The following is a 7,796-nucleotide window of genomic DNA, read 5'->3' as shown; positions in this document are numbered from 1 at the left end:
GGAATGCCTAGGGGGAGGACAAAGATCACCCAGAAGAGGGTTGCTTGGGGGAAATGACAATGAGGGTAGAGAGTGTCCCACCTCAAGTTGTCAGGATAAGGTGGATATGTGGCACCTGGAAGAGGGCGGCAGGATGGCCTGGGGAGTGAGCACAGGACTGGTGGAAGAATTGCCGCAGGGGCCTGATCCAAGAAAGAAGGAAGCCCATAGGCCTCCTCACCGCTGCTGCTGTCTCCTCAAGTTCATAGGCAGGCAAGGAGGAAGGAACAATGTTATTTGCCTTGGAAGCTAAATTTATTTTTGTTTTCCAGACATGGATGACTGTTTTCAATGTCCACAAGATCATTACCCAAACAATGCCCAGGATGGATGCCTTCCCAAGAAAATAACCTTCTTGTCTTATGGAGAACCCTTGGGGATCAGTCTGGCCACTTTTGCCCTCTCCTTTTCTATCACCACAGCTTGGGTGCTTTGGATCTTTGTTAAGCACCAGGACACTCCCATCGTCAAAGCCAACAACCGGAACCTCACCTATACTCTCCTCATCTCCCTCCTGCTCTCCTTTCTTTGTGCTTTGCTATTCATTGGCCAACCTGAGAAGGTGACGTGCCTCATTCGACAAATTGCTTTTGGCATGATCTTCTCATTGGTAGTTTCTTGCATATTGGCCAAAACCACCCTTGTGACTCTCGCTTTCATGGCCACAAGACCAGGGTCTAAATACAGAACATGGGTTGGGGGGAAATTGTCTAAATCCATTATTCTTTTCTGCACCCTTACTCAATCTGCAATTTGTTGTGTGTGGTTGGCAACCTCTCCCCCATTCCCGGATCTTGACATGCATTCAATGACTACAGAAATTTTACTGGTATGTAATGAAGGATCAACTATCATGTTTTACTGTGTCATGGGTTTCATGAGTTTACTGGCCTTTGGCAGTTTCATTGTGGCTTTCCTAGCTAGAAAACTGCCCGACAGTTTCAATGAAGCCAAATTTATTACCTTCAGCATGCTGGTCTTTTGTAGTGTGTGGTTGTCCTTTGTTCCAACCTACCTGAGCACCAAGGGCAAATACATGGTGGCTGTGGAGATCTTCTCCATCTTGGCATCTGGTTCTGGCTTACTAGGCTGCATCTTTTCCCCCAAATGCTATGTCATTTTACTGAGGCCTGAGTTGAACAGAAGGCAGGTGTTAATAAGAAGAGAAAATCAAAGAATCAACTAGTCTCTTTAAATTCAGCTCTAACTAAATCCCGTTTGATTCAATAACATATAATTAGAAAACAGTGATCCATCTTTCCAAATAATTTCCTCACTTGAGTAGGCACCTTCTCTAATTCCAACTCTTCTCCCACTTCTGCCCTGGACACACAATGTGGCTTGCTGTCACCTTGTAGATGTCATCTGATATGTGGAACCCAGGTAGACAAAATTGTCTTCTACCTCAAGTGTGTGGTCATCAGTGCTGATGCGTGAAGTGCTGGTGATGTCTTGACCCAGGATGTTGGCCTTTGTTAGGCTGATGGGCAAAATGGATGATGAGACTCTGTAAAGCTTCCTTGGAGAATGTTGTCAAGGCTGTATCATCTGCAAACAACATCTCTCAGATAAGGACCTGCTACACTTGCGTCCTGCTGCAGAGAAATGTCAGGTTGTACAGACCCCCCCCCCCCATCGTGCCTTGAATGAAAGGACACACCGTCTTCAGTTGTGCTGAATTCATATGAGAGCATAAGAGATAAGAATATGCCAAAGACAGTAGGGACAAGAACACAGTCCTGTTTCACAGCACTCTTTTTAGGCCTCCAAGGATGAGCTGTCATCTAGTTACTGGATGGTGCTGTTGTATATCACTTGCATGCCAGGAGCTGATGTAACTAAATGCTTCACCAATTAATAATTAGAAATCCAGTCCCATCTACTTGTTGGTCTGGATGTGTTCAGAACAGGATAGCTGTAGGACTGATTGGGACATAGCCGAACAAGACCTAATGGTCAAAACTGATCTATAGTATTAATGTTCATTGCCCCATCTGCATTATTATGCATTTTCCTTTTGTATATGTTTGTTGTAGTATGTTTTAATATACGTGTGTTTTATTGTTGATTGCACCTGATAGGGACCCTCATTCTCTGTTGTAAACAGTTGGGGACCTGGTTACCTAATGAACCCCTAAATGGAACTGAGATCAGTTTCAGTGGCCCAGATATCTAACCTGGGTATTAGAAAGAGGGACTTCCCCCAAATTCACGTCTTCGGATCTCTCTCCACAGAGCAGAATAAGGGGAGAAAGTGGAGCACCTTCTAACATTTTCTCAGCTTCCTTCTTTTCTGGGCCCAAAATTTATCAGGTAATCTGGAATAACATATGTTAATTATTTATACCATAATGGGACAGAAATGTCTGCAGACTTCTGAAGTAGGAAAATACATATGGAAAAACTCTGATTACTCCAAAGCAGTTGAAGTTTTCTTTTGGACTTTGAAGTATTCCAATTGCATTTGGGGAGGAAGAATTTAATCCACTTTTCTGAATTAATAGCACTTACTCATATTTGGTAGACTATGCTTTGACTGAGATGTATTGCTGACTTTTTTTTGCCAAAGTCACTGAGAATGTATAACCCAGAACAGGTGATTATTTCTGCTGTAATTATCATAAATCACAATTGCTGCTACTTTTCTTTCCATCCTAAGGGATATCCAATGGCCACATTCCAAATAACAGACTTATACTAGCAGATGTTATTAATACCCCCAGTGTCATTCGGAGGTTGAACTATAAACACACAAGGCTCTGTAGCTCTGATCACTGATTATGTATGTTGCATGCTTCTAGCATTGAATCAGCTGAGTGAGTTGCCATTCTAGTAAGGTTTGCTATTCAGGGGTGGCGAGAAAGATTAACTGTCTTCCAAAATGAAGATCCCCTCCTGTAAAATGGTAGCATTTGTATTGTTGGTATTATTGTTGCCGCCTCAAGTTGTGTGCAAGCTTCCTGTTGCTCGGTGTTCCATTGTAGACCCTCTTCCTATTCTTCACCAATATTATCGGTCAGGAGACCTCATCATTGCTGGCATTATGTCTCAAATCTATATGACCTCAAGCGTCTTGACTTTCAGGGAGCCTCCCTCTCCTGAACTTTTTGATGACTTTCTGTAAGGAGTTGTCTTCTTTTAACCATATCATACATATATAATGAATGTATAGTGAATGTATAGTGAATGGTGGTGGTGCTACTACTACATCCCTCTAACTTCCCAGTAGTTCTGGTGTTATGGAAGCTCTGGGCAGCCATCCTATGCACAAGGATCTGGTATGAAGCAAGATGCAAAGCCACTCAATGGCAGCTCTGCTGCGGCTCAAGCTAAGCCTGGCAAGTGAATAACAGGTCTTGAAAAGTCTTTACAAAGTCAGTTTTTTATGCTAGGGTGTTGTGTTGGGGGGCTTACATCAGTCTTGGCTCAGAATGAACAAGTTACACTGGTGTATCTTAAAGAGAGTCATGGATGGAGAGTTACTGCTGTCTGACCCAGCTGACCCAGCAATCAGCTAGCTAAGCAGGAGGTCCACAGTATCTCATTTCAATTTTCAATTGTGTTTTCATGAGTCACTGCCAAAGCCAATGCTTCAGATGCTGCAGTCTCAATGCCCTATATTCAAGATCCTGATGCGTTCATTATTTTTCCTCCAAAAGTTCACCGAAGCCCTGTAATATCTATACCTTGAGATATTTAGGTTGTTGAGTCATGCCACGTTCTCCTGCAAGAAGCTTTCAGTCTGGGCCCCTTTCAAAGCTTTTTGTATTTGGGGCACCATCTTCATTTATAGAGAGTTGGTCAGCTTCTGCTCCCTTGAACTGATAAAAGTTCATTAGGTAAGAGTTTATGTAACTATTTTTGGCTGCCAGCTTGCTCTAGATAAGGAAATAATTTAGAGCCATTTTTACTATACAGAGTCCCCATTTCAAGGCCTGACTTCTACAAGCATTATCAGAGGTCCTCTAGTTTGTTTCCTACATCCAGGCTAAATGCTGCCTCCCCACTTTCTCCTGATCTACTGCATCCTAAGCTTCTTATTCTGACAGATCTTTCCATAGGATCGCTCCTGTAGAAGCTGGTTTCAGCAACAGCATCTCTTGAGTCATCGTCATCATGCACATATAAGATCCCAAAGCAAATATCAATGTTCCCTTATTATCAAAACATCATTTTAATAAACAACCTTAGTCCATAAGGTTGTCCTCCACTTAAGCCTATTATCCCAATCTACTAGGAAGCTTTAAAAGCATTTTAAATGAATTTATGGCAGCCCTGAGGGAGTCTGAAGAAGCCTGAAATATAAAAAATAAAGAAGCACAAATATCTAAACTAGTGTTTATAAAATTGGAACTTAGGAAATCATTGTTCATTACTTGCCCTATCCCACAAGATCACAAAGTGGGTTTAAACAATAAAAAAGCAATATTAAAATCAGTTCAAACAATTTGCAATGCTAAGAAATGTTTGCCAGTGTATCCATGTGATTCACTGGACTAGAGGCATAAATCTATTTTTCTGTGTGAAGATGCATTATTTTCACAGCAAGTAGCTCTCTTATTTCAGAGTAATGACACAGCTCTACCAACCTGTTGTGGCTTTGGCATTTGCTACAAAGGGAATAAATGAAAATCCTGAAATCTTGCCCAACGTCACCTTGGGATTCCACATCTACAATAGCCATTTCAGTCCAAGCTGGACTTACCTGGCCTCAATGGAACTTTTCTCCAGGCAGGGAAGATTCATTCCAAACTACAAGTGTGACACTGAGAACATTCCAAGAGCAGTCATTGAGGGACCAAATTCTGATCTAGGTCTTCACATGGCAACCATCCTCTATATGTACAAGCTGCCGCAAGTAAGATATGGGCATTGAATATTGGTTGTTAACGGTCCATTTTCTGTTTTCCACTATGTCCTTTAAGACTTATATTTGAATGTTTGGGTGGTTCTCAATGGAGATTTAACTCCTCCTAAAACATAATATACTACACCATCGGGTCACTGCTATATTCTGTTTGGATGTACAATTCGTAACTTACAGCCTGAAATGATTCACTCCTTGATTTTGCATAACCAGACCTATATATCTAGTACTTTATTACAGTCATAGAGCAGCATAAGCAAAACATCTAAATAAATAGCATAACAGTATGAATCTAAGCAAATAATTATTAAATAAATGGGAGCAAGAACCAAACGTAGATTTAAACATATACATAGAATATTTAATTAAGCATAGATAATGGGTGAATAAAAATTTATGAGAAAAATTAAAAGATCTGTTAACACAGCTATATGGGGTGGGCTTCAAAAGTGCAGGTCTAATAATATGGGCCTTCAGTTTAGGATTGAATTGTAGCATAGGCCATTCTTCAGAAGAACTTCCTGACAGTAAGAGCTGTTCGACAGTGGAATTTGCTGCCAAGGAGTGTGGTGGAGTCTCCTTCTTTGGAGGTCTTTAAGCAGAGGCTTGACAACCATATGTCAGGAGTGCTCTGATGGTGTTTCCTGCTTGGCAGGGGGTTGGACTCGATGGCCCTTGTGGTCTCTTCCAACTCTATGATTCTATGATTCTATGATTCATCAAATATCTATCGAGGCAGCGCAAAATCTGGTAACTGAATATGTGACTTCTGTATATCCATTTGTAAAGATCCTGAAATTCCAAAGAGTTCAAAGCCATAATGATATGGAAGCAGTAGTGCTATTGACATTTCTTGTGTGTTTGGAGTATGGTTGACTAACATGGCATTCTCAACTGTCACTGACTATGTCCCTGCAGGCTGCATGTTGATACTTGAAAGGTTGAGTGATTCATACTGAAATCCCCTTTACCATCATTGAGAATTAGAGGGGTTGTGAAATACCACAGGAACAAAACAAGAATTAGCTCAAGAAAACGACACATTTGGGGAACAGGTTGAAGGTTTTCAACAGAACAAAGAAAGGGAGAGGAAAGTGGGGGGCAGAATAAAATAGTTCTAAAGCCGCTCCATATATATGTGTATATATATATATCTATATAGGTGTGTGATTCCAAGAGCATTCTCATGCCAAGAAAAAAGGATGAAAAAATTTTCATTGGGCAATATCAGGGGTCGGCAAGGCTTACGTTGCCTGGGCTGGTACACTGCCACGGAGCCCCCTTCATGGGCCAGATTTCCAGCGCCACAAAAGTGAGTCCCTACGCTGCACTGCACCGGTTTAGTGCAGCATGAGGGGACTCGCAGAGCGGGTGGCTCAGTTCAGGGGCCGTTTGTGGGCCGGTAAAACGACCCCCATGGGCCGCTTGTGGGATTGTTGTCTATCACATGATGGTGTATGTTTTGACTCCACAAAGTGGGAAGTGACGGAGACAGGATGTTTGTGTTACTGTGTTCCATGAAGTGGGACTATTGTACTTTGTTCTTTTTCTCTTTGCTGTCTGATGCTAGAGAGAGAGGAGCCATGTTGCAGTTCTCCATGTGTGTTTATATGTAAATAAAGTAGATTAGCCAAAATGCTGAGTTTCTGAGGTCTGTCACACGAACTGCGATGACACTGCAGATCCCTAAGTGTGCTGATGTCAGTTGGCATCGGTCACTGTGATGTTCGGGCTGAAGAAACATGAACGTTCCCTAACCTTTTCCATACAGCCACAGCAAAATCAAGTCCATCACATTAAAACTGTTATCATATCTAAGGGAAATTTCAATGAAAATTGGAATATATTATCTCTCTTTGCATGCTTCTGTCTGGTTTTCTGAAGAAAGGGTTATTGATCCTTATGCTTGCTTGTTGATTTATGTCAAATCTCCTGAGCCCCAGGGAGCAGCAATGGAAAGAGATCTAGGAGTACAGGACCCTTTTGAGGTTAGATAAACTTCCAAATGGACTTTCCTCACCTGTACAGGTCACAACAAAACTTTCACTGAATGTGAAAGCCAGTGTGGTGTAGTGGTTAAGAGCGGTAGTCACGTAATCTGGGAAACCGGGTTCGTGTCTCCGCTCCTCCACATGCAGCTGCTGGGTGACCTTGGGCCAGTCACACTTCTGTGAAGTCTCTCAGCCCCACTCACCTCACAGAGTGTTTGTTGTGGGGGAGGAAGGGAAAGGAGAATGTTAGCCGCTTTGAGACTCCTGAAGGGGAGTGAAAGGCGGGATATCAAATCCAAACTCCTCCTCCTCTTCTTCTTCTTCTTCTTCTTCTTCTTCTTCTTCTTCTTCTTCTTCTTCTGTGCTTGCAAGGGTCACTAATTGTTTTAGATCAGCGGGAAACACTCGGCATTTTGAGAAAGTGCTGAGGGTCCCCATCACAGAATAGCTGGCATGTGTGGCATCAAACAAAACAGCTGTTGTGGGGTGTGACACAAAGACTTAAAAAAAATGACTTCTACACCTAAAAGGGCAAAAAGGAGACACAAAATGGTGGGGGGCATGCGTCCTTCTGACAGAATGGAAGGGGCAGCAGGTGTCCAACGCTGGGTGTCTAACCCAGTGAAAATAAGAACTGGGCAGGAAGAGCAAATCATTTTTCATATATTGCAGATTTTGAAGGGGATACTTTTACAGGGGCTGTAGGGGGTAATGGAGGGCAGGTTTGCACCCATAGGAGCCATTTTAGTGACCCTTGTGCTAAATCATTAATCAGCATATTTTCCCACTCAGTTACATTCATATAAATAAATGGGAGGGGCAATCCTCCTAATTAGCTATTTTATTTTCATTTTTATTTGGAAGACATCTCTTGTAAATGAATGGTTTTTGTATGTATA

The sequence above is a fragment of the Podarcis pityusensis genome (genome assembly GCF_964106645.2).
Source record: "Podarcis pityusensis genome assembly, chromosome: 16".
Classification (NCBI taxonomy): domain Eukaryota; kingdom Metazoa; phylum Chordata; class Lepidosauria; order Squamata; family Lacertidae; genus Podarcis; species Podarcis pityusensis.
The sequence above is the reverse complement of the archived record's forward strand: the minus strand, read 5'-3'. Positions refer to the sequence as shown.